The sequence below is a fragment of the Vanellus vanellus genome (assembly GCF_965231255.1).
Source record: "Vanellus vanellus genome assembly, chromosome: 21".
NCBI lineage: Eukaryota > Metazoa > Chordata > Aves > Charadriiformes > Charadriidae > Vanellus > Vanellus vanellus.
This window is the reverse complement of record NC_138926.1, coordinates 17,465-42,040: the sequence shown is the minus strand read 5'-3', so window position 1 is coordinate 42,040 and position 24,576 is coordinate 17,465.

Here is a 24,576-nt window from a genome sequence, read left to right as displayed (position 1 = left end):
AAGCTGGACGTTTGTCTTTTTTGCTCCGTGGGCTGCCGAAAGCGAAAACAGGTGCTTTGAGGATGGAGTCCGCAGGAAAGCAGAGAGGGCCAAATTGTCTATGGCATTTGAAGAGGTTCCAGGAGGCAATGAGGACCAGCATCACTTTTCCCCGCTGGCACCTTTGCTGTGGCAGCAAAAGCTGGACGTTTGTCTTTTTACCACCGGAGGGCGCCGAAAGTGAAAAAAGGTGCTTTTGAGGATAGAGTCTGCAGGAAAGCAGAGAGCGCCAAATTGTCTGTGGCATTTGAAAGGGTTCCAGGAGGCAGTGGGAACAAGCCTTAGTTTTCTCCGCTGGCACCTTTGCTGTGGCAGCAAAAGCTGGACGTTTGTCTTTTTTGCTCCGGAGGCTACCGAAAGCGAAAACAGGTGCTTTTGAGGATGGAGTCCGCAGGAAAGCAGAGAGGGCAAAATTGTCTGGGGCATTTGAAAGGGTTCCAGGAGGCAGTGAGAACCAGCATTACTTTTCACCGCTGGCACCTTTGCTGTGGCAGCAAAAGCTGGACGTTTGTCTTTTTTGCTCCTGAGGTTGCCGAAAGCGAAAAAAGGTGCTATATAGGATGGAGTCCGCAGGAAAGCAGAGAGGGCCAAATTGTCTGGGGCATTTTAAAGGGTTCCAGGAGGCAGTGAGAACCAGCATTACTTTTCCCTGCTGGCACCTTTACTGTGGCAGCAAAAGCTGGACGTTTGTCTTTTTTGCTCCGGAGGTTGCCGAAAGCGAAAAAAGGTGCTTTTGAGGATGGAGTCCGCAGGAAAGCAGAGAGGGCCAAATTGTCTGGGGCATTTGAAGAGGTTCCAGGAGACAGTGAGAACCAGCATCACTTTTTCCCGCTGGCACCTTTGCTGTGGCAGCAAAAGCTGGACGTTTGTCTTTTTTGCTCCGGAGGTGGCCGAAAGCGAAAAAAGGTGCTTTTGAGGATGGACTCCGCAGGAAAGCAGAGAGGGCCAAATTGTCTATGGCATTTGAAGAGGTTCCAGGAGGCAATGAGGACCAGCATTACTTTTCCCCGCTGGCACCTTTGCTGTGGCAGCAAAAGCTGGACGTTTGTCTTTTTTGCTCCGGAGGCTGCCGAAAGCGAAAACAGGTGCTTTTGAGGATGGAGTCCGCAGGAAAGCAGAGAGGGCCAAATTGTCTGTGGCATTTGAAAGGGTTCCAGGAGGCAGTGAGAACCAGCATTAGTTTTCTCCGCTCGCACCTTTGCTGTGGCAGCAAAAGCTGGACGTTTGTCTTTTTTGCTCTGGAGGCTGCCGAAAGCGAAAAAAGGTGCTTTTGAGGATGGAGTCCGCAGGAAAGCAGAGAGGGCCAAATTGTCTGTGGCATTTTAAAGGGTTCCAGGAGGCAGTGAGAACCAGCATTACTTTTCCCTGCTGGCACCTTTACTGTGGCAGCAAAAGCTGGACGTTTGTCTTTTTTGCTCCGGAGGTTGCCGAAAGCGAAAAAAGGTGCTTTTGAGGATGGAGTCCGCAGGAAAGCAGAGAGGGCCAAATTGTCTGGGGCATTTGAAGAGGTTCCAGGAGACAGTGAGAACCAGCATCACTTTTTCCCGCTGGCACCTTTGCTGTGGCAGCAAAAGCTGGACGTTTGTCTTTTTTGCTCCGGAGGTGGCCGAAAGCGAAAAAAGGTGCTTTTGAGGATGGAGTCCGCAGGAAAGCAGAGAGGGCCAAATTGTCTGTGGCATTTGAAAGGGTTCCAGGAGGCAGTGAGAACCAGCCTTAGTTTTCTCCGCTCGCACCTTTGCTGTGGCAGCAAAAGCTGGACGTTTGTCTTTTTTGCTCCTGAGGCTGCCGAAAGCGAAAACAGGTGCTTTTGAGGATGGAGTCCGCAGGAAAGCAGAGAGGGCCAAATTGTCTGTGGCATTTGAAAGGGTTCCAGGAGGCAGTGAGAACCAGCATTACTTTTCCCCGCTGGCACCTTTGCTGTGGCAGCAAAAGCTGGACGTTTGTCTTTTTTGCTTCGGAGATGGCCGAAAGCGAAAAAAGGTGCTATATAGGATGGAGTCTGCAGGAAAGCAGAGAGGGCCAAATTGTCTGTGGCATTTGAAAGGGTTCCAGGAGGCAGTGAGAACCAGCATTATTTTTCTCTGCTGGCAACTTTGCTGTGGCAGCAAAAGCTGGACGTTTGTCTTTTTTGCTCCGGAGGCTGCCGAAAGCGAAATCAGGTGCTTTTGAGGATGGAGTCCACAGGAAAGCAGAGAGGGCCAAATTGTCTGTGGCATTTGAACGGGTTCCAGGAGGCAGTGAGAACCAGCATTACTTTTCCCCGCTGGCACCTTTGCTGTGGCAGCAAAAGCTGGACGTTTGTCTTTTTTGCTCCGGAGGCTGCCGAAAGCGAAAACAGGTGCTTTTGAGGATGGAGTCCGCAGGAAAGCAGAGAGGGCCAAATTGTCTGGGGCATTTGAAGAGGTTCCAGGAGGCAGTGAGAACCAGCATCACTTTTCCCCGCTGGCACCTTTGCTGTGGCAGCAAATGCTGGACGTTTGTCTTTTTTGCTCTGGAGGTTGCCGAAAGCGAAAACAGGTGCTTTTGAGGATGGAGTCCGCAGGAAAGCAGAGAGGGCCAAATTGTCTGTGGCATTTGAAAGGGTTCCAGGAGGCAGTGAGGACCAGCATCACTTTTCCCCGCTGGCACCTTTGCTGTGGCAGCAAAAGCTGGACGTTTGTCTTTTTTGCTCTGGGGGCTGCCGAAAGCGAAAACAGGTGCTTTTGAGGATGGAGTTAGCAGGAAAGCAGAGAGGGCCAAATTGTCTGTGGCATTTGAAAGAGTTCCAGGAGGCAGTGAGAACCAGCATCACCTTTCCCCGCTGGCACCTTTGCTGTGGCAGCAAAAGCTGGACGTTTGTCTTTTTACCACCGGAGGGCGCCGAAAGAGAAAAAAGGTGCTTTTGAGGACGGAGTCCGCAGGAAAGCAGAGAGGGCCAAATTGTCTGTGGCATTTGAAAGGGTTCCAGGAGGCAGTGAGAACCAGCATCACTTTTCCCCGCTGGCACCTTTGCTGTGGCAGCAAAAGCTGGACGTTTGTCTTTTTACCACCGGAGGGCGCCAAAAGTGAAAAAAGGTGCTTTTGAGGATAGAGTCCGTAGTAATGCAGAGAGGGCCAAATTGTCTGTGGCATTTGAAAGGGTTCCAGGAGGCAGTGAGGACCAGCATCACTTTTCCCCGCTGCCACCTTTGCTGTGGCAGCAAAAGCTGGACGTTTGTCTTTTTTGCTCCGTGGGCTGCCGAAAGCGAAAACAGGTGCTTTGAGGATGGAGTCCGTAGGAAAGCAGAGAGGGCCAAATTGTCTGTGGCATTTGAAGAGGTTCCAGGAGGCAGTGAGAACCAGCATCACTTTTCCGCGCTGGCACCTTTGCTGTGGCAGCAAAAGCTGGACGTTTGTCTTTTTTGCTCCGGAGGTTGCCGAAAGAGAAAAAAGGTGCTTTTGAGGATGGAGTCCGCAGGAAAGCAGAGAGGGCCAAATTGTCTATGGCATTTGAAGAGGTTCCAGGAGGCAATGAGGACCAGCATCACTTTTCCCCGCTGGCACCTTTGCTGTGGCAGCAAAAGCTGGACGTTTGTCTTTTTACCACCGGAGGGCGCCGAAAGTGAAAAAAGGTGCTTTTGAGGATAGAGTCTGCAGGAAAGCAGAGAGCGCCAAATTGTCTGTGGCATTTGAAAGGGTTCCAGGAGGCAGTGGGAACAAGCCTTAGTTTTCTCCGCTGGCACCTTTGCTGTGGCAGCAAAAGCTGGACGTTTGTCTTTTTTGCTCCGGAGGCTACCGAAAGCGAAAACAGGTGCTTTTGAGGATGGAGTCCGCAGGAAAGCAGAGAGGGAAAATTGTCTGGGGCATTTGAAAGGGTTCCAGGAGGCAGTGAGAACCAGCATTACTTTTCACCGCTGGCACCTTTGCTGTGGCAGCAAAAGCTGGACGTTTGTCTTTTTTGCTCCGGAGGTTGTCGAAAGCGAAAAAAGGTGCTATATAGGATGGAGTCCGCAGGAAAGCAGAGAGGGCCAAATTGTCTATGGCATTTGAAGAGGTTCCAGGAGGCAATGAGGACCAGCATCACTTTTCCCCGCTGGCACCTTTGCTGTGGCAGCAAAAGCTGGACGTTTGTCTTTTTTGCTCCGGAGGCTGCCGAAAGCGAAAACAGGTGCTTTTGAGGATGGAGTCCGCAGGAAAGCAGAGAGGGCCAAATTGTCTGTGGCATTTGAAAGGGTTCCAGGAGGCAGTGAGAACCAGCATTAGTTTTCTCCGCTCGCACCTTTGCTGTGGCAGCAAAAGCTGGACGTTTGTCTTTTTTGCTCTGGAGGCTGCCGAAAGCGAAAAAAGGTGCTTTTGAGGATGTAGTCCGCAGGAAAGCAGAGAGGGCCAAATTGTCTGGGGCATTTTAAAGGGTTCCAGGAGGCAGTGAGAACCAGCATTACTTTTCCCTGCTGGCACCTTTACTGTGGCAGCAAAAGCTGGACGTTTGTCTTTTTTGCTCCGGAGGTTGCCGAAAGCGAAAAAAGGTGCTTTTGATGATGGAGTCCGCAGGAAAGCAGAGAGGGCCAAATTGTCTGGGGCATTTGAAGAGGTTCCAGGAGACAGTGAGAACCAGCATCACTTTTTCCCGCTGGCACCTTTGCTGTGGCAGCAAAAGCTGGACGTTTGTCTTTTTTGCTCCGGAGGTGGCCGAAAGCGAAAAAAGGTGCTTTTGAGGATGGACTCCGCAGGAAAGCAGAGAGGGCCAAATTGTCTATGGCATTTGAAGAGGTTCCAGGAGGCAATGAGGACCAGCATTACTTTTCCCCGCTGGCACCTTTGCTGTGGCAGCAAAAGCTGGACGTTTGTCTTTTTTGCTCCGGAGGCTGCCGAAAGCGAAAACAGGTGCTTTTGAGGATGGAGTCCGCAGGAAAGCAGAGAGGGCCAAATTGTCTGTGGCATTTGAAAGGGTTCCAGGAGGCAGTGAGAACCAGCATTAGTTTTCTCCGCTCGCACCTTTGCTGTGGCAGCAAAAGCTGGACGTTTGTCTTTTTTGCTCTGGAGGCTGCCGAAAGCGAAAAAAGGTGCTTTTGAGGATGTAGTCCGCAGGAAAGCAGAGAGGGCCAAATTGTCTGTGGCATTTTAAAGGGTTCCAGGAGGCAGTGAGAACCAGCATTACTTTTCCCTGCTGGCACCTTTACTGTGGCAGCAAAAGCTGGACGTTTGTCTTTTTTGCTCCGGAGGTTGCCGAAAGCGAAAAAAGGTGCTTTTGAGGATGGAGTCCGCAGGAAAGCAGAGAGGGCCAAATTGTCTGGGGCATTTGAAGAGGTTCCAGGAGACAGTGAGAACCAGCATCACTTTTTCCCGCTGGCACCTTTGCTGTGGCAGCAAAAGCTGGACGTTTGTCTTTTTTGCTCCGGAGGTGGCCGAAAGCGAAAAAAGGTGCTTTTGAGGATGGAGTCCGCAGGAAAGCAGAGAGGGCCAAATTGTCTGTGGCATTTGAAAGGATTCCAGGAGGCAGTGAGAACCAGCCTTAGTTTTCTCCGCTCGCACCTTTGCTGTGGCAGCAAAAGCTGGACGTTTGTCTTTTTTGCTCCTGAGGCTGCCGAAAGCGAAAACAGGTGCTTTTGATAATGGAGTACGCAGGAAAGCAGAGAGGGCCAAATTGTCTGTGGCATTTGAAAGGGTTCCAGGAGGCAGTGAGAACCAGCATTACTTTTCCCCGCTGGCACCTTTGCTGTGGCAGCAAAAGCTGGACGTTTGTCTTTTTTGCTTCGGAGATGGCCGAAAGCGAAAAAAGGTGCTATATAGGATGGAGTCTGCAGGAAAGCAGAGAGGGCCAAATTGTCTGTGGCATTTGAAAGGGTTCCAGGAGGCAGTGAGAACCAGCATTATTTTTCTCTGCTGGCAACTTTGCTGTGGCAGCAAAAGCTGGACGTTTGTCTTTTTTGCTCCGGAGGCTGCCGAAAGCGAAATCAGGTGCTTTTGAGGATGGAGTCCACAGGAAAGCAGAGAGGGCCAAATTGTCTGTGGCATTTGAACGGGTTCCAGGAGGCAGTGAGAACCAGCATTACTTTTCCCCGCTGGCACCTTTGCTGTGGCAGCAAAAGCTGGACGTTTGTCTTTTTTGCTCCGGAGGCTGCCGAAAGCGAAAACAGGTGCTTTTGAGGATGGAGTCCGCAGGAAAGCAGAGAGGGCCAAATTGTCTGGGGCATTTGAAGAGGTTCCAGGAGGCAGTGAGAACCAGCATCACTTTTCCCCGCTGGCACCTTTGCTGTGGCAGCAAATGCTGGACGTTTGTCTTTTTTGCTCTGGAGGTTGCCGAAAGCGAAAACAGGTGCTTTTGAGGATGGAGTCCGCAGGAAAGCAGAGAGGGCCAAATTGTCTGTGGCATTTGAAAGGGTTCCAGGAGGCAGTGAGGACCAGCATCACTTTTCCCCGCTGGCACCTTTGCTGTGGCAGCAAAAGCTGGACGTTTGTCTTTTTTGCTCTGGGGGCTGCCGAAAGCGAAAACAGGTGCTTTTGAGGATGGAGTTAGCAGGAAAGCAGAGAGGGCCAAATTGTCTGTGGCATTTGAAAGAGTTCCAGGAGGCAGTGAGAACCAGCATCACCTTTCCCCGCTGGCACCTTTGCTGTGGCAGCAAAAGCTGGACGTTTGTCTTTTTACCACCGGAGGGCGCCGAAAGAGAAAAAAGGTGCTTTTGAGGACGGAGTCCGCAGGAAAGCAGAGAGGGCCAAATTGTCTGTGGCATTTGAAAGGGTTCCAGGAGGCAGTGAGAACCAGCATCACTTTTCCCCGCTGGCACCTTTGCTGTGGCAGCAAAAGCTGGACGTTTGTCTTTTTACCACCGGAGGGCGCCAAAAGTGAAAAAAGGTGCTTTTGAGGATAGAGTCCGTAGTAATGCAGAGAGGGCCAAATTGTCTGTGGCATTTGAAAGGGTTCCAGGAGGCAGTGAGGACCAGCATCACTTTTCCCCGCTGGCACCTTTGCTGTGGCAGCAAAAGCTGGACGTTTGTCTTTTTTGCTCCGGAGGTGGCCGAAAGCGAAAAAAGGTGCTATATAGGATGGAGTCTGCAGGAAAGCAGAGAGGGCCAAATTGTCAGGGGCATTTGAAAGGGTTCCAGGAGGCAGTGAGAACCAGTATTACGTTTCCCCGCTGGCACCTTTGCTGTGGCAGCAAAAGCTGGACGTTTGTCTTTTTTGCTCCGGAGGCTGCCGAAAGCGAAAACAGGTGCTTTTGAGGATAGAGTCCGCAGGAAAGCAGAGAGGGCCAAATTGTCTGTGGCATTTGAAGAGGTTCCAGGAGGCAGTGAGAACCAGCATCACTTTTCCCCGCTGGCACCTTTGCTGTGGCAGCAAAAGCTGGACGTTTGTCTTTTTTGCTCCTGACGTTGCCGAAAGCGAAAACAGGTGCTTTTGAGGATGGAGTCCGCAGGAAAGCAGAGAGTGCCAAATTGTCTGTGGCATTTGAAAGAGTTCCAGGAGGTAGTGAGAAGCAGCATCACTTTTCCCCGCTGGCACCTTTGCTGTGGCAGCAAAAGCTGGACGTTTGTCTTTTTACCACCGGAGGGCGCCGAAAGTGAAAAAAGGTGCTTTTGAGGATGGAGTCCGCAGTAAAGCAGAGAGGGCCAAGTTGTCTATGGCATTTGAAAGAGTTCGAGGAGGCAGTGAGAACCAGCATTATTTTTCTCTGCTGGCAACTTTGCTGTGGCAGCAAAAGCTGGACGTTTGTCTTTTTTGCTCCGGAGGCTGCCGAAAGCGAAAACAAGTGCTTTTGAGGATGGAGTCCGCAGGAAAGCAGAGAGGGCCAAATTGTCTGTGGCATTTGAAAGGGTTCCAGGAGGCAGTGAGGACCAGCATCACTTTTCCCCGCTGGCACCTTTGCTGTTGCAGCAAAAGCTGGACGTTTGTCTTTTTTGCTCTGGGGGCTGCCGAAAGCGAAAACAGGTGCTTTTGAGGATGGAGTCCGCAGGAAAGCAGAGAGGGCCAAATTGTCTGTGGCATTTGAAGAGGTTCCAGGAGGCAGTGAGAACCAGCATTACTTTTCCCCGCTGGCACCTTTGCTGTGGCAGCAAAAGCTGGACGTTTGTCTTTTTTGCTCCGGAGGTTGCCGAAATCGAAAACAGGTGCTTTTGAGAATGGAGTCCGCAGGAAAGCGGAGAGGGCCAAATTGTCTGTGGCATTTGAAAGGGTTCCAGGAGGCAGTGAGAACCAGCATTAGTTTTCTCCGCTCGCACCTTTGCTGTGGCAGCAAAAGCTGGACGTTTGTCTTTTTTGCTCTGGAGGCTGCCGAAAGCGAAAAAAGGTGCTTTTGAGGATGTAGTCCGCAGGAAAGCAGAGAGGGCCAAATTGTCTGTGGCATTTTAAAGGGTTCCAGGAGGCAGTGAGAACCAGCATTACTTTTCCCTGCTGGCACCTTTACTGTGGCAGCAAAAGCTGGACGTTTGTCTTTTTTGCTCCGGAGGTTGCCGAAAGCGAAAAAAGGTGCTTTTGAGGATGGAGTCCGCAGGAAAGCAGAGAGGGCCAAATTGTCTGGGGCATTTGAAGAGGTTCCAGGAGACAGTGAGAACCAGCATCACTTTTTCCCGCTGGCACCTTTGCTGTGGCAGCAAAAGCTGGACGTTTGTCTTTTTTGCTCCGGAGGTGGCCGAAAGCGAAAACAGGTGCTTTTGAGGATGGAGTCCGCAGGAAAGCAGAGAGGGCCAAATTGTCTGTGGCATTTGAAAGGGTTCCAGGAGGCAGTGAGAACCAGCCTTAGTTTTCTCCGCTCGCACCTTTGCTGTGGCAGCAAAAGCTGGACGTTTGTCTTTTTTGCTCTGGAGGCTGCCGAAAGCGAAAAAAGGTGCTTTTGAGGATGTAGTCCGCAGGAAAGCAGAGCGGGCCAAATTGTCTGTGGCATTTTAAAGGGTTCCAGGAGGCAGTGAGAACCAGCATTACTTTTCCCTGCTGGCACCTTTACTGTGGCAGCAAAAGCTGGACGTTTGTATTTTTGCTCCGGAGGATGCCGAAAACGAAAACAGGTGCTTTTGAGGATGGAGTCCGCAGGAAAGCAGAGAGGGCCAAATTGTCTGGGGCATTTGAAGAGGTTCCAGGAGGCAGTGAGAACCAGCATTACTTTTCCCCGCTGGCACCTTTGCTGTGGCAGCAAAAGCTGGACGTTTGTCTTTTTTGCTCCGGAGGTTGCCGAAAGCGAAAACAGGTGCTTTTGAGGATGGAGTCCGCAGGAAAGCAGAGAGGGCCAAATTGTCTGTGGCATTTGAAAGGGTTCCAGGAGGCAGTGAGAACCAGCACTACTTTTCCCCGCTGGCACCTTTGCTGTGGCAGCAAAAGCTGGACGTTTGTCTTTTTTGCTCCGGAGGATGCCGAAAGCGAAAACAGGTGCTTTTGATAATGGAGTACGCAGGAAAGCAGAGAGGGACAAATTGTCTGGGGCATTTGAAGAGGTTCCACGACGCAGTGAGAACCAGCAATTATTATCCCCGCTGGCACCTTTGCTGTGGCAGCAAAAGCTGGACGTTTGTCTTTTTTGCTCCGGAGGTGGCCGAAAGCGAAAACAGGTGCTTTTGAGGATGGAGTCCGCAGTAAAGCAGAGAGGGCCAAATTGTCTGTGGCATTTGAAAGGGTTCCAGGAGGCAGTGAGAACCAGCATTACTTTTCCCCGCTGGCACCTTTGCTGTGGCAGCAAAAGCTGGACGTTTGTCTTTTTTGCTCCGGAGGATGCCGAAAGCGAAAACAGGTGCTTTTGAGGATGGAGTCCGCAGGAAAGCAGAGAGGGCCAAATTGTCTGTGGCATTTGAAAGGGTTCCAGGAGGCAGTGAGAACCAGCATTACTTTTCCCCGCTGGCACCTTTGCTGTGGCAGCAAAAGCTGGACGTTTTTCTCTTTTGCTCCTGAGGCTGCCGAAAGCGAAAACAGGTGCTTTTGAGGATGGAGTCCACAGGAAAGCAGAGAGGGCCAAATTGTCTGTGGCATTTGAAAGGGTTCCAGGAGGCAGTGAGGACCAGCATCACTTTTCCCCGCTGGCACCTTTGCTGTGGCAGCAAAAGCTGGACGTTTGTCTTTTTTGCTCCGGAGGGCGCCGGAAGAGAAAAAAGGTGCTTTTGAGGATGGAGTCCGCAGGAAAGCAGAGAGGGCCAAATTGTCTATGGCATTTGAAGAGGTTCCAGGAGGCAATGAGGACCAGCATCACTTTTCCCCGCTGGCACCTTTGCTGTGGCAGCAAAAGCTGGACGTTTGTCTTTTTTGCTCCGGAGGCTGCCGAAAGCGAAAACAGGTGCTTTTGAGGATGGAGTCCTCAGGAAAGCAGAGAGGGCCAAATTGTCTGGGGCATTTGAAGAGGTTCCAGGAGGCAGTGAGAACCAGCATTAATTATCCCCGCTGGCACCTTTGCTGTGGCAGCAAAAGCTGGACGTTTGTCTTTTTTGCTCCGGAGGTGGCCGAAAGCGAAAACAGGTGCTTTTGAGGATGGAGTCCGCAGGAAAGCAGAGAGGGCCAAATTGTCTGTGGCATTTGAAAGGGTTCCAGGAGGCAGTGAGAACCAGCATCACTTTTCCCCGCTGGCACCTTTGCTGTGGCAGCAAAAGCTGGACGTTTGTCTTTTTTGCTCCGGAGGCTGCCGAAAGCGAAAACAGGTGCTTTTGAGGATGGAGTCCGCAGGAAAGCAGAGAGGGCCAAATTGTCTGTGGCATTTGAAAGAGTTCCAGGAGGCAGTGAGAACCAGCATCACTTTTCCCCGCTGGCACCTTTGCTGTGGCAGCAAAAGCTGGACGTTTGTCTTTTTTGCTCCGGAGGTTGCCGAAATCGAAAACAGGTGCTTTTGAGGATGGAGTCCGCAGGAAAGCAGAGAGGGCCAAATTGTCTGGGGCATTTGAAGAGGTTCCAGGAGGCAGTGAGAACCAGCATTACTTTTCCCCGCTGGCACCTTTGCTGTGGCAGCAAAAGCTGGACGTTTGTCTTTTTTGCTCCGGAGGTGGCCGAAAGCGAAAAAAGGTGCTTTTGAGGATGGAGTCCGCAGGAAAGCAGAGAGGGCCAAATTGTCTATGGCATTTGAAAGGGTTCCAGGAGGCAGTGAGAACCAGCATTACTTTTCCCCGCTGGCACCTTTGCTGTGGCAGCAAAAGCTGGACGTTTGTCTTTTTTGCTCCAAACACCGCCGAAAGCGAAAACAGGTGCTTTTGAGGATGGAGTCCGCAGGAAACCAGAGAGGGCCAAATTGTCTATGGCATTTGAAAGGGTTCCAGGAGGCAGTGAGAACCAGCATTACTTTTCCCCGCTGGCACCTTTGCTGTGGCAGCAAAAGCTGGACGTTTGTCTTTTTTGCTCCGGAGGTTGCCGAAAGCGAAAAAAGGTGCTTTTGAGGATGGAGTCCGCAGGAAAGCAGAGAGGGCCAAATTGTCTGTGGCATTTGAAAGGGTTCCAGGAGGCAGTGAGGACCAGCATTACTTTTCCCCGCTGGCACCTTTGCTGTGGCAGCAAAAGCTGGACGTTTGTCTTTTTTGCTCCGTGGGCTGCCGAAAGCGAAAACAGGTGCTTTGAGGATGGAGTCCGTAGGAAAGCAGAGAGGGCCAAATTGTCTGTGGCATTTGAAGAGGTTCCAGGAGGCAGTGAGAACCAGCATCACTTTTCCGCGCTGGCACCTTTGCTGTGGCAGCAAAAGCTGGACGTTTGTCTTTTTTGCTCCGGAGGTTGCCGAAAGAGAAAAAAGGTGCTTTTGAGGATGGAGTCCGCAGGAAAGCAGAGAGGGCCAAATTGTCTATGGCATTTGAAGAGGTTCCAGGAGGCAATGAGGACCAGCATCACTTTTCCCCGCTGGCACCTTTGCTGTGGCAGCAAAAGCTGGACGTTTGTCTTTTTACCACCGGAGGGCGCCGAAAGTGAAAAAAGGTGCTTTTGAGGATAGAGTCTGCAGGAAAGCAGAGAGCGCCAAATTGTCTGTGGCATTTGAAAGGGTTCCAGGAGGCAGTGGGAACAAGCCTTAGTTTTCTCCGCTGGCACCTTTGCTGTGGCAGCAAAAGCTGGACGTTTGTCTTTTTTGCTCCGGAGGCTACCGAAAGCGAAAACAGGTGCTTTTGAGGATGGAGTCCGCAGGAAAGCAGAGAGGGCAAAATTGTCTGGGGCATTTGAAAGGGTTCCAGGAGGCAGTGAGAACCAGCATTACTTTTCACCGCTGGCACCTTTGCTGTGGCAGCAAAAGCTGGACGTTTGTCTTTTTTGCTCCGGAGGTTGTCGAAAGAGAAAAAAGGTGCTATATAGGATGGAGTCCGCAGGAAAGCAGAGAGGGCCAAATTGTCTATGGCATTTGAAGAGGTTCCAGGAGGCAATGAGGACCAGCATCACTTTTCCCCGCTGGCACCTTTGCTGTGGCAGCAAAAGCTGGACGTTTGTCTTTTTTGCTCCGGAGGCTGCCGAAAGCGAAAACAGGTGCTTTTGAGGATGGAGTCCGCAGGAAAGCAGAGAGGGCCAAATTGTCTGTGGCATTTGAAAGGGTTCCAGGAGGCAGTGAGAACCAGCATTAGTTTTCTCCGCTCGCACCTTTGCTGTGGCAGCAAAAGCTGGACGTTTGTCTTTTTTGCTCTGGAGGCTGCCGAAAGCGAAAAAAGGTGCTTTTGAGGATGTAGTCCGCAGGAAAGCAGAGAGGGCCAAATTGTCTGGGGCATTTTAAAGGGTTCCAGGAGGCAGTGAGAACCAGCATTACTTTTCCCTGCTGGCACCTTTACTGTGGCAGCAAAAGCTGGACGTTTGTCTTTTTTGCTCCGGAGGTTGCCGAAAGCGAAAAAAGGTGCTTTTGAGGATGGAGTCCGCAGGAAAGCAGAGAGGGCCAAATTGTCTGGGGCATTTGAAGAGGTTCCAGGAGACAGTGAGAACCAGCATCACTTTTTCCCGCTGGCACCTTTGCTGTGGCAGCAAAAGCTGGACGTTTGTCTTTTTTGCTCCGGAGGTGGCCGAAAGCGAAAAAAGGTGCTTTTGAGGATGGACTCCGCAGGAAAGCAGAGAGGGCCAAATTGTCTATGGCATTTGAAGAGGTTCCAGGAGGCAATGAGGACCAGCATTACTTTTCCCCGCTGGCACCTTTGCTGTGGCAGCAAAAGCTGGACGTTTGTCTTTTTTGCTCCGGAGGCTGCCGAAAGCGAAAACAGGTGCTTTTGAGGATGGAGTCCGCAGGAAAGCAGAGAGGGCCAAATTGTCTGTGGCATTTGAAAGGGTTCCAGGAGGCAGTGAGAACCAGCATTAGTTTTCTCCGCTCGCACCTTTGCTGTGGCAGCAAAAGCTGGACGTTTGTCTTTTTTGCTCTGGAGGCTGCCGAAAGCGAAAAAAGGTGCTTTTGAGGATGGAGTCCGCAGGAAAGCAGAGAGGGCCAAATTGTCTGTGGCATTTTAAAGGGTTCCAGGAGGCAGTGAGAACCAGCATTACTTTTCCCTGCTGGCACCTTTACTGTGGCAGCAAAAGCTGGACGTTTGTCTTTTTTGCTCCGGAGGTTGCCGAAAGCGAAAAAAGGTGCTTTTGAGGATGGAGTCCGCAGGAAAGCAGAGAGGGCCAAATTGTCTGGGGCATTTGAAGAGGTTCCAGGAGACAGTGAGAACCAGCATCACTTTTTCCCGCTGGCACCTTTGCTGTGGCAGCAAAAGCTGGACGTTTGTCTTTTTTGCTCCGGAGGTGGCCGAAAGCGAAAAAAGGTGCTTTTGAGGATGGAGTCCGCAGGAAAGCAGAGAGGGCCAAATTGTCTGTGGCATTTGAAAGGGTTCCAGGAGGCAGTGAGAACCAGCCTTAGTTTTCTCCGCTCGCACCTTTGCTGTGGCAGCAAAAGCTGGACGTTTGTCTTTTTTGCTCCGTGGGCTGCCGAAAGCGAAAACAGGTGCTTTGAGGATGGAGTCCGTAGGAAAGCAGAGAGGGCCAAATTGTCTGTGGCATTTGAAGAGGTTCCAGGAGGCAGTGAGAACCAGCATCACTTTTCCCCGCTGGCACCTTTGCTGTGGCAGCAAAAGCTGGACGTTTGTCTTTTTACCACCGGAGGGCGCCGAAAGTGAAAAAAGGTGCTTTTGAGGATAGAGTCTGCAGGAAAGCAGAGAGCGCCAAATTGTCTGTGGCATTTGAAAGGGTTCCAGGAGGCAGTGGGAACAAGCCTTAGTTTTCTCCGCTGGCACCTTTGCTGTGGCAGCAAAAGCTGGACGTTTGTCTTTTTTGCTCCGGAGGCTACCGAAAGCGAAAACAGGTGCTTTTGAGGATGGAGTCCGCAGGAAAGCAGAGAGGGCAAAATTGTCTGGGGCATTTGAAAGGGTTCCAGGAGGCAGTGAGAACCAGCATTACTTTTCACCGCTGGCACCTTTGCTGTGGCAGCAAAAGCTGGACGTTTGTCTTTTTTGCTCCGGAGGTTGTCGAAAGCGAAAAAAGGTGCTATATAGGATGGAGTCCGCAGGAAAGCAGAGAGGGCCAAATTGTATGGGGCATTTGAAAGGGTTCCAGGAGGCAGTGAGGACCAGCATTACTTTTCCCCGCTGGCACCTTTGCTGTGGCAGCAAAAGCTGGACGTTTGTCTTTTTTGCTCCGTGGGCTGCCGAAAGCGAAAACAGGTGCTTTGAGGATGGAGTCCGTAGGAAAGCAGAGAGGGCCAAATTGTCTGTGGCATTTGAAGAGGTTCCAGGAGGCAGTGAGAACCAGCATCACTTTTCCGCGCTGGCACCTTTGCTGTGACAGCAAAAGCTGGACGTTTGTCTTTTTTGCTCCGGAGGTTGCCGAAAGAGAAAAAAGGTGCTTTTGAGGATGGAGTCCGCAGGAAAGCAGAGAGGGCCAAATTGTCTATGGCATTTGAAGAGGTTCCAGGAGGCAATGAGGACCAGCATCACTTTTCCCCGCTGGCACCTTTGCTGTGGCAGCAAAAGCTGGACGTTTGTCTTTTTACCACCGGAGGGCGCCGAAAGTGAAAAAAGGTGCTTTTGAGGATAGAGTCTGCAGGAAAGCAGAGAGCGCCAAATTGTCTGTGGCATTTGAAAGGGTTCCAGGAGGCAGTGGGAACAAGCCTTAGTTTTCTCCGCTGGCACCTTTGCTGTGGCAGCAAAAGCTGGACGTTTGTCTTTTTTGCTCCGGAGGCTACCGAAAGCGAAAACAGGTGCTTTTGAGGATGGAGTCCGCAGGAAAGCAGAGAGGGCAAAATTGTCTGGGGCATTTGAAAGGGTTCCAGGAGGCAGTGAGAACCAGCATTACTTTTCACCGCTGGCACCTTTGCTGTGGCAGCAAAAGCTGGACGTTTGTCTTTTTTGCTCCGGAGGTTGTCGAAAGCGAAAAAAGGTGCTATATAGGATGGAGTCCGCAGGAAAGCAGAGAGGGCCAAATTGTCTGTGGCATTTGAAGAGGTTCCAGGAGGCAATGAGGACCAGCATCACTTTTCCCCGCTGGCACCTTTGCTGTGGCAGCAAAAGCTGGACGTTTGTCTTTTTTGCTCCGGAGGCTGCCGAAAGCGAAAACAGGTGCTTTTGAGGATGGAGTCCGCAGGAAAGCAGAGAGGGCCAAATTGTCTGTGGCATTTGAAAGGGTTCCAGGAGGCAGTGAGAACCAGCATTAGTTTTCTCCGCTCGCACCTTTGCTGTGGCAGCAAAAGCTGGACGTTTGTCTTTTTTGCTCTGGAGGCTGCCGAAAGCGAAAAAAGGTGCTTTTGAGGATGTAGTCCGCAGGAAAGCAGAGAGGGCCAAATTGTCTGGGGCATTTTAAAGGGTTCCAGGAGGCAGTGAGAACCAGCATTACTTTTCCCTGCTGGCACCTTTACTGTGGCAGCAAAAGCTGGACGTTTGTCTTTTTTGCTCCGGAGGTTGCCGAAAGCGAAAAAAGGTGCTTTTGAGGATGGAGTCCGCAGGAAAGCAGAGAGGGCCCAATTGTCTGGGGCATTTGAAGAGGTTCCAGGAGACAGTGAGAACCAGCATCACTTTTTCCCGCTGGCACCTTTGCTGTGGCAGCAAAAGCTGGACGTTTGTCTTTTTTGCTCCGGAGGTGGCCGAAAGCGAAAAAAGGTGCTTTTGAGGATGGACTCCGCAGGAAAGCAGAGAGGGCCAAATTGTCTATGGCATTTGAAGAGGTTCCAGGAGGCAATGAGGACCAGCATTACTTTTCCCCGCTGGCACCTTTGCTGTGGCAGCAAAAGCTGGACGTTTGTCTTTTTTGCTCCGGAGGCTGCCGAAAGCGAAAACAGGTGCTTTTGAGGATGGAGTCCGCAGGAAAGCAGAGAGGGCCAAATTGTCTGTGGCATTTGAAAGGGTTCCAGGAGGCAGTGAGAACCAGCATTAGTTTTCTCCGCTCGCACCTTTGCTGTGGCAGCAAAAGCTGGACGTTTGTCTTTTTTGCTCTGGAGGCTGCCGAAAGCGAAAAAAGGTGCTTTTGAGGATGGAGTCCGCAGGAAAGCAGAGAGGGCCAAATTGTCTGTGGCATTTTAAAGGGTTCCAGGAGGCAGTGAGAACCAGCATTACTTTTCCCTGCTGGCACCTTTACTGTGGCAGCAAAAGCTGGACGTTTGTCTTTTTTGCTCCGGAGGTTGCCGAAAGCGAAAAAAGGTGCTTTTGAGGATGGAGTCCGCAGGAAAGCAGAGAGGGCCAAATTGTCTGGGGCATTTGAAGAGGTTCCAGGAGACAGTGAGAACCAGCATCACTTTTTCCCGCTGGCACCTTTGCTGTGGCAGCAAAAGCTGGACGTTTGTCTTTTTTGCTCCGGAGGTGGCCGAAAGCGAAAAAAGGTGCTTTTGAGGATGGAGTCCGCAGGAAAGCAGAGAGGGCCAAATTGTCTGTGGCATTTGAAAGGGTTCCAGGAGGCAGTGAGAACCAGCCTTAGTTTTCTCCGCTCGCACCTTTGCTGTGGCAGCAAAAGCTGGACGTTTGTCTTTTTTGCTCCTGAGGCTGCCGAAAGCGAAAACAGGTGCTTTTGAGGATGGAGTCCGCAGGAAAGCAGAGAGGGCCAAATTGTCTGTGGCATTTGAAAGGGTTCCAGGAGGCAGTGAGAACCAGCATTACTTTTCCCCGCTGGCACCTTTGCTGTGGCAGCAAAAGCTGGACGTTTGTCTTTTTTGCTTCGGAGATGGCCGAAAGCGAAAAAAGGTGCTATATAGGATGGAGTCTGCAGGAAAGCAGAGAGGGCCAAATTGTCTGTGGCATTTGAAAGGGTTCCAGGAGGCAGTGAGAACCAGCATTATTTTTCTCTGCTGGCAACTTTGCTGTGGCAGCAAAAGCTGGACGTTTGTCTTTTTTGCTCCGGAGGCTGCCGAAAGCGAAATCAGGTGCTTTTGAGGATGGAGTCCACAGGAAAGCAGAGAGGGCCAAATTGTCTGTGGCATTTGAACGGGTTCCAGGAGGCAGTGAGAACCAGCATTACTTTTCCCCGCTGGCACCTTTGCTGTGGCAGCAAAAGCTGGACGTTTGTCTTTTTTGCTCCGGAGGCTGCCGAAAGCGAAAACAGGTGCTTTTGAGGATGGAGTCCGCAGGAAAGCAGAGAGGGCCAAATTGTCTGGGGCATTTGAAGAGGTTACAGGAGGCAGTGAGAACCAGCATCACTTTTCCCCGCTGGCACCTTTGCTGTGGCAGCAAATGCTGGACGTTTGTCTTTTTTGCTCCGGAGGTTGCCGAAAGCGAAAACAGGTGCTTTTGAGGATGGAGTCCGCAGGAAAGCAGAGAGGGCCAAATTGTCTGTGGCATTTGAAAGGGTTCCAGGAGGCAGTGAGGACCAGCATCACTTTTCCCCGCTGGCACCTTTGCTGTGGCAGCAAAAGCTGGACGTTTGTCTTTTTTGCTCTGGGGGCTGCCGAAAGCGAAAACAGGTGCTTTTGAGGATGGAGTTAGCAGGAAAGCAGAGAGGGCCAAATTGTCTGTGGCATTTGAAAGAGTTCCAGGAGGCAGTGAGAACCAGCATCACCTTTCCCCGCTGGCACCTTTGCTGTGGCAGCAAAAGCTGGACGTTTGTCTTTTTACCACCGGAGGGCGCCGAAAGAGAAAAAAGGTGCTTTTGAGGACGGAGTCCGCAGGAAAGCAGAGAGGGCCAAATTGTCTGTGGCATTTGAAAGGGTTCCAGGAGGCAGTGAGAACCAGCATCACTTTTCCCCGCTGGCACCTTTGCTGTGGCAGCAAAAGCTGGACGTTTGTCTTTTTACCACCGGAGGGCGCCAAAAGTGAAAAAAGGTGCTTTTGAGGATAGAGTCCGTAGTAATGCAGAGAGGGCCAAATTGTCTGTGGCATTTGAAAGGGTTCCAGGAGGCAGTGAGGACCAGCATCACTTTTCCCCGCTGGCACCTTTGCTGTGGCAGCAAAAGCTGGACGTTTGTCTTTTTTGCTCCGGAGGTGGCCGAAAGCGAAAAAAGGTGCTATATAGGATGGAGTCTGCAGGAAAGCAGAGAGGGCCAAATTGTCAGGGGCATTTGAAAGGGTTCCAGGAGGCAGTGAGAACCAGTATTACGTTTCCCCGCTGGCACCTTTGCTGTGGCAGCAAAAGCTGGACGTTTGTCTTTTTTGCTCCGGAGGCTGCCGAAAGCGAAAACAGGTGCTTTTGAGGATAGAGTCCGCAGGAAAGCAGAGAGGGCCAAATTGTCTGTGGCATTTGAAGAGGTTCCAGGAGGCAGTGAGAACCAGCATCACTTTTCCCCGCTGGCACCTTTGCTGTGGCAGCAAAAGCTGGACGTTTGTCTTTTTTGCTCCTGACGTTGCCGAAAGCGAAAACAGGTGCTTTTGAGGATGGAGTCCGCAGGAAAGCAGAGAGTGCCAAATTGTCTGTGTCATTTGAAAGAGTTCCAGGAGGTAGTGAGAAGCAGCATCACTTTTCCCCGCTGGCACCTTTGCTGTGGCAGCAAAAGCTGGACGTTTGTCTTTTTACCACCGGAGGGCGCCGAAAGTGAAAAAAGGTGCTTTTGAGGATGGAGTCCGCAGTAAAGCAGAGAGGGCCAAGTTGTCTATGGCATTTGAAAGAGTTCGAGGAGGCAGTGAGAACCAGCATTATTTTTCTCTGCTGGCAACTTTGCTGTGGCAGCAAAAGCTGGACGTTTGTCTTTTTTGCTCCGGAGGCTGCCGAAAGCGAAAACAAGTGCTTTTGAGGATGGAGTCCGCAGGAAAGCAGAGAGGGCCAAATTGTCTGTGGCATTTGAAAGGGTTCCAGGAGGCAGTGAGGACCAGCATCACTTTTCCCCGCTGGCACCTTTGCTGTTGCAGCAAAAGCTGGACGTTTGTCTTTTTTGCTCTGGGGGCTGCCGAAAGCGAAAACAGGTGCTTTTGAGGATGGAGTCCGCAGGAAAGCAGAGAGGGCCAAATTGTCTGTGGCATTTGAAAGAGTTCCAGGAGGCAGTGAGAACCAGCATTACTTTTCCCTGCTGGCACCTTTGCTGTGGCAGCAAAAGCTGGACGTTTGTTTTTTTGCTCCGGAGGATGCCGAAAACGAAAACAGGTGCTTTTGATAATGGAGTCCGCAGGAAAGCAGAGAGGGCCAAATCGTCTGGGGCATTTGAAGAGGTTCCAGGAGGCAGTGAGAACCAGCATTACTTTTCCCCGCTGGCACCTTTGCTGTGGCAGCAAAAGCTGGACGTTTGTCTGTTTTGCTCCTGAGGTTGCCGAAAACGAAAACAGCTGCTTTTGAGGATGGAGTCCGCAGGAAAGCAGAGAGGGCCAAATTGTCTGTGGCATTTGAAAGAGTTCCAGGAGGCAGTGAGAACCAGCATTACTTTTCCCCGCTGGCACCTTTGCTGTGGCAGCAAAAGCTGGACGTTTGTCTTTTTTGCTCTGGAGGCTGCCGAAAGCGAAAAAAGGTGCTTTTGAGGATGTAGTCCGCAGGAAAGCAGAGAGGGCCAAATTGTCTGTGGCATTTTAAAGGGTTCCAGGAGGCAGTGAGAACCAGCATTACTTTTCCCTGCTGGCACCTTTGCTGTGGCAGCAAAAGCTGGACGTTTGTCTTTTTTGCTCCGGAGGTTGTCGAAAGCGAAAAAAGGTGCTATATAGGATGGAGTCCGCAGGAAAGCAGAGAGGGCCAAATTGTCTATGGCATTTGAAGAGGTTCCAGGAGGCAATGAGGACCAGCATCACTTTTCCCCGCTGGCACCTTTGCTGTGGCAGCAAAAGCTGGACGTTTGTCTTTTTTGCTCCGGAGGCTGCCGAAAGCGAAAACAGGTGCTTTTGAGGATGGAGTCCGCAGGAAAGCAGAGAGGGCCAAATTGTCTGTGGCATTTGAAAGGGTTCCAGGAGGCAGTGAGAACCAGCATTAGTTTTCTCCGCTCGCACCTTTGCTGTGGCAGCAAAAGCTGGACGTTTGTCTTTTTTGCTCTGGAGGCTGCCGAAAGCGAAAAAAGGTGCTTTTGAGGATGTAGTCCGCAGGAAAGCAGAGAGGGCCAAATTGTCTGGGGCATTTTAAAGGGTTCCAGGAGGCAGTGAGAACCAGCATTACTTTTCCCTGCTGGCACCTTTACTGTGGCAGCAAAAGCTGGACGTTTGTCTTTTTTGCTCTGGAGGCTGCCGAAAGCGAAAAAAGGTGCTTTTGAGGATGGAGTCCGCAGGAAAGCAGAGAGGGCCAAATTGTCTGTGGCATTTTAAAGGGTTCCAGGAGGCAGTGAGAACCAGCATTACTTTTCCCTGCTGGCACCTTTGCTGTGGCAGCAAAAGCTGGACGTTTGTCTTTTTTGCTCCGGAGGTTGTCGAAAGCGAAAAAAGGTGCTATATAGGATGGAGTCCGCAGGAAAGCAGAGAGGGCCAAATTGTCTATGGCATTTGAAGAGGTTCCAGGAGGCAATGAGGACCAGCATCACTTTTCCCCGCTGGCACCTTTGCTGTGGCAGCAAAAGCTGGACGTTTGTCTTTTTTGCTCCGGAGGCTGCCGAAAGCGAAAACAGGTGCTTTTGAGGATGGAGTCCGCAGGAAAGCAGAGAGGGCCAAATTGTCTGTGGCATTTGAAAGGGTTCCAGGAGGCAGTGAGAACCAGCATTAGTTTTCTCCGCTCGCACCTTTGCTGTGGCAGCAAAAGCTGGACGTTTGTCTTTTTTGCTCTGGAGGCTGCCGAAAGCGAAAAAAGGTGCTTTTGAGGATGTAGTCCGCAGGAAAGCAGAGAGGGCCAAATTGTCTGGGGCATTTTAAAGGGTTCCAGGAGGCAGTGAGAACCAGCATTACTTTTCCCTGCTGGCACCTTTACTGTGGCAGCAAAAGCTGGACGTTTGTCTTTTTTGCTCCGGAGGTTGCCGAAAGCGAAAAAAGGTGCTTTTGAGGATGGAGTCCGCAGGAAAGCAGAGAGGGCCAAATTGTCTGGGGCATTTGAAGAGGTTCCAGGAGACAGTGAGAACCAGCATCACTTTTTCCCGCTGGCACCTTTGCTGTGGCAGCAAAAGCTGGACGTTTGTCTTTTTTGCTCCGGAGGTGGCCGAAAGCGAAAAAAGGTGCTTTTGAGGATGGACTCCGCAGGAAAGCAGAGAGGGCCAAATTGTCTATGGCATTTGAAGAGGTTCCAGGAGGCAATGAGGACCAGCATTACTTTTCCCCGCTGGCACCTTTGCTGTGGCAGCAAAAGCTGGACGTTTGTCTTTTTTGCTCCGGAGGCTGCCGAAAGCGAAAACAGGTGCTTTTGAGGATGGAGTCCGCAGGAAACCAGAGAGGGCCAAATTGTCTGTGGCATTTGAAAGGGTTCCAGGAGGCAGTGAGAACCAGCATTAGTTTTCTCCGCTCGCACCTTTGCTGTGGCAGCAAAAGCTGGACGTTTGTCTTTTTTGCTCTGGAGGCTGCAGAAAGCGAAAAAAGGTGCTTTTGAGGATGGAGTCCGCAGGAAAGCAGAGAGGGCCAAATTGTCTGTGGCATTTTAAAGGGTTCCAGGAGGCAGTGAGAACCAGCATTACTTTTCCCTGCTGGCACCTTTACTGTGGCAGCAAAAGCTGGACGTTTGTCTTTTTTGCTCCGGAGGTTGCCGAAAGCGAAAAAAGGTGCTTTTGAGGATGGAGTCCGCAGGAAAGCAGAGAGGGCCAAATTGTCTGGGGCATTTGAAGAGGTTCCAGGAGACAGTGAGAACCAGCATCACTTTTTCCCGCTGGCACCTTTGCTGTGGCAGCAAAAGCTGGACGTTTGTCTTTTTTGCTCCGGAGGTGGCCGAAAGCGAAAAAAGGTGCTTTTGAGGATGGAGTCCGCAGGAAAGCAGAGAGGGCCAAATTGTCTGTGGCATTTGAAAGGGTTCCAGGAGGCAGTGAGAACCAGCCTTAGTTTTCTCCGCTCGCACCTTTGCTGTGGCAGCAAAAGCTGGACGTTTGTCTTTTTTGCTCCTGAGGCTGCCGAAAGCGAAAACAGGTGCTTTTGAGGATGGAGTCCGCAGGAAAGCAGAGAGGGCCAAATTGTCTGTGGCATTTGAAAGGGTTCCAGGAGGCAGTGAGGACCAGCATCACTTTTCCCCGCTGGCACCTTTGCTGTGGCAGCAAAAGCTGGACGTTTGTCTTTTTTGCTCTGGGGGCTGCCGAAAGCGAAAACAGGTGCTTTTGAGGATGGAGTTAGCAGGAAAGCAGAGAGGGCCAAATTGTCTGTGGCATTTGAAAGAGTTCCAGGAGGCAGTGAGAACCAGCATCACCTTTCCCCGCTGGCACCTTTGCTGTGGCAGCAAAAGCTGGACGTTTGTCTTTTTACCACCGGAGGGCGCCGAAAGAGAAAAAAGGTGCTTTTGAGGACGGAGTCCGCAGGAAAGCAGAGAGGGCCAAATTGTCTGTGGCATTTGAAAGGGTTCCAGGAGGCAGTGAGAACCAGCATCACTTTTCCCCGCTGGCACCTTTGCTGTGGCAGCAAAAGCTGGACGTTTGTCTTTTTACCACCGGAGGGCGCCAAAAGTGAAAAAAGGTGCTTTTGAGGATAGAGTCCGTAGTAATGCAGAGAGGGCCAAATTGTCTGTGGCATTTGAAAGGGTTCCAGGAGGCAGTGAGGACCAGCATCACTTTTCCCCGCTGGCACCTTTGCTGTGGCAGCAAAAGCTGGACGTTTGTCTTTTTTGCTCCGGAGGTGGCCGAAAGCGAAAAAAGGTGCTATATAGGATGGAGTCTGCAGGAAAGCAGAGAGGGCCAAATTGTCAGGGGCATTTGAAAGGGTTCCAGGAGGCAGTGAGAACCAGTATTACGTTTCCCCGCTGGCACCTTTGCTGTGGCAGCAAAAGCTGGACGTTTGTCTTTTTTGCTCCGGAGGCTGCCGAAAGCGAAAACAGGTGCTTTTGAGGATAGAGTCCGCAGGAAAGCAGAGAGGGCCAAATTGTCTGTGGCATTTGAAGAGGTTCCAGGAGGCAGTGAGAACCAGCATCACTTTTCCCCGCTGGCACCTTTGCTGTGGCAGCAAAAGCTGGACGTTTGTCTTTTTTGCTCCTGACGTTGCCGAAAGCGAAAACAGGTGCTTTTGAGGATGGAGTCCGCAGGAAAGCAGAGAGTGCCAAATTGTCTGTGTCATTTGAAAGAGTTCCAGGAGGTAGTGAGAAGCAGCATCACTTTTCCCCGCTGGCACCTTTGCTGTGGCAGCAAAAGCTGGACGTTTGTCTTTTTACCACCGGAGGGCGCCGAAAGTGAAAAAAGGTGCTTTTGAGGATGGAGTCCGCAGTAAAGCAGAGAGGGCCAAGTTGTCTATGGCATTTGAAAGAGTTCGAGGAGGCAGTGAGAACCAGCATTATTTTTCTCTGCTGGCAACTTTGCTGTGGCAGCAAAAGCTGGACGTTTGTCTTTTTTGCTCCGGAGGCTGCCGAAAGCGAAAACAAGTGCTTTTGAGGATGGAGTCCGCAGGAAAGCAGAGAGGGCCAAATTGTCTGTGGCATTTGAAAGGGTTCCAGGAGGCAGTGAGGACCAGCATCACTTTTCCCCGCTGGCACCTTTGCTGTTGCAGGAAAAGCTGGACGTTTGTCTTTTTTGCTCTGGGGGCTGCCGAAAGCGAAAACAGGTGCTTTTGAGGATGGAGTCCGCAGGAAAGCAGAGAGGGCCAAATTGTCTGTGGCATTTGAAAGAGTTCCAGGAGGCAGTGAGAACCAGCATTACTTTTCCCTGCTGGCACCTTTGCTGTGGCAGCAAAAGCTGGACGTTTGTTTTTTTGCTCCGGAGGATGCCGAAAACGAAAACAGGTGCTTTTGATAATGGAGTCCGCAGGAAAGCAGAGAGGGCCAAATCGTCTGGGGCATTTGAAGAGGTTCCAGGAGGCAGTGAGAACCAGCATTACTTTTCCCCGCTGGCACCTTTGCTGTGGCAGCAAAAGCTGGACGTTTGTCTGTTTTGCTCCTGAGGTTTCCGAAAACGAAAACAGCTGCTTTTGAGGATGGAGTCCGCAGGAAAGCAGAGAGGGCCAAATTGTCTGTGGCATTTGAAAGAGTTCCAGGAGGCAGTGAGAACCAGCATTACTTTTCCCCGCTGGCACCTTTGCTGTGGCAGCAAAAGCTGGACGTTTGTCTTTTTTGCTCTGGAGGCTGCCGAAAGCGAAAAAAGGTGCTTTTGAGGATGGAGTCCGCAGGAAAGCAGAGAGGGCCAAATTGTCTGTGGCATTTTAAAGGGTTCCAGGAGGCAGTGAGAACCAGCATTACTTTTCCCTGCTGGCACCTTTGCTGTGGCAGCAAAAGCTGGACGTTTGTCTTTTTTGCTCCGGAGGTTGTCGAAAGCGAAAAAAGGTGCTATATAG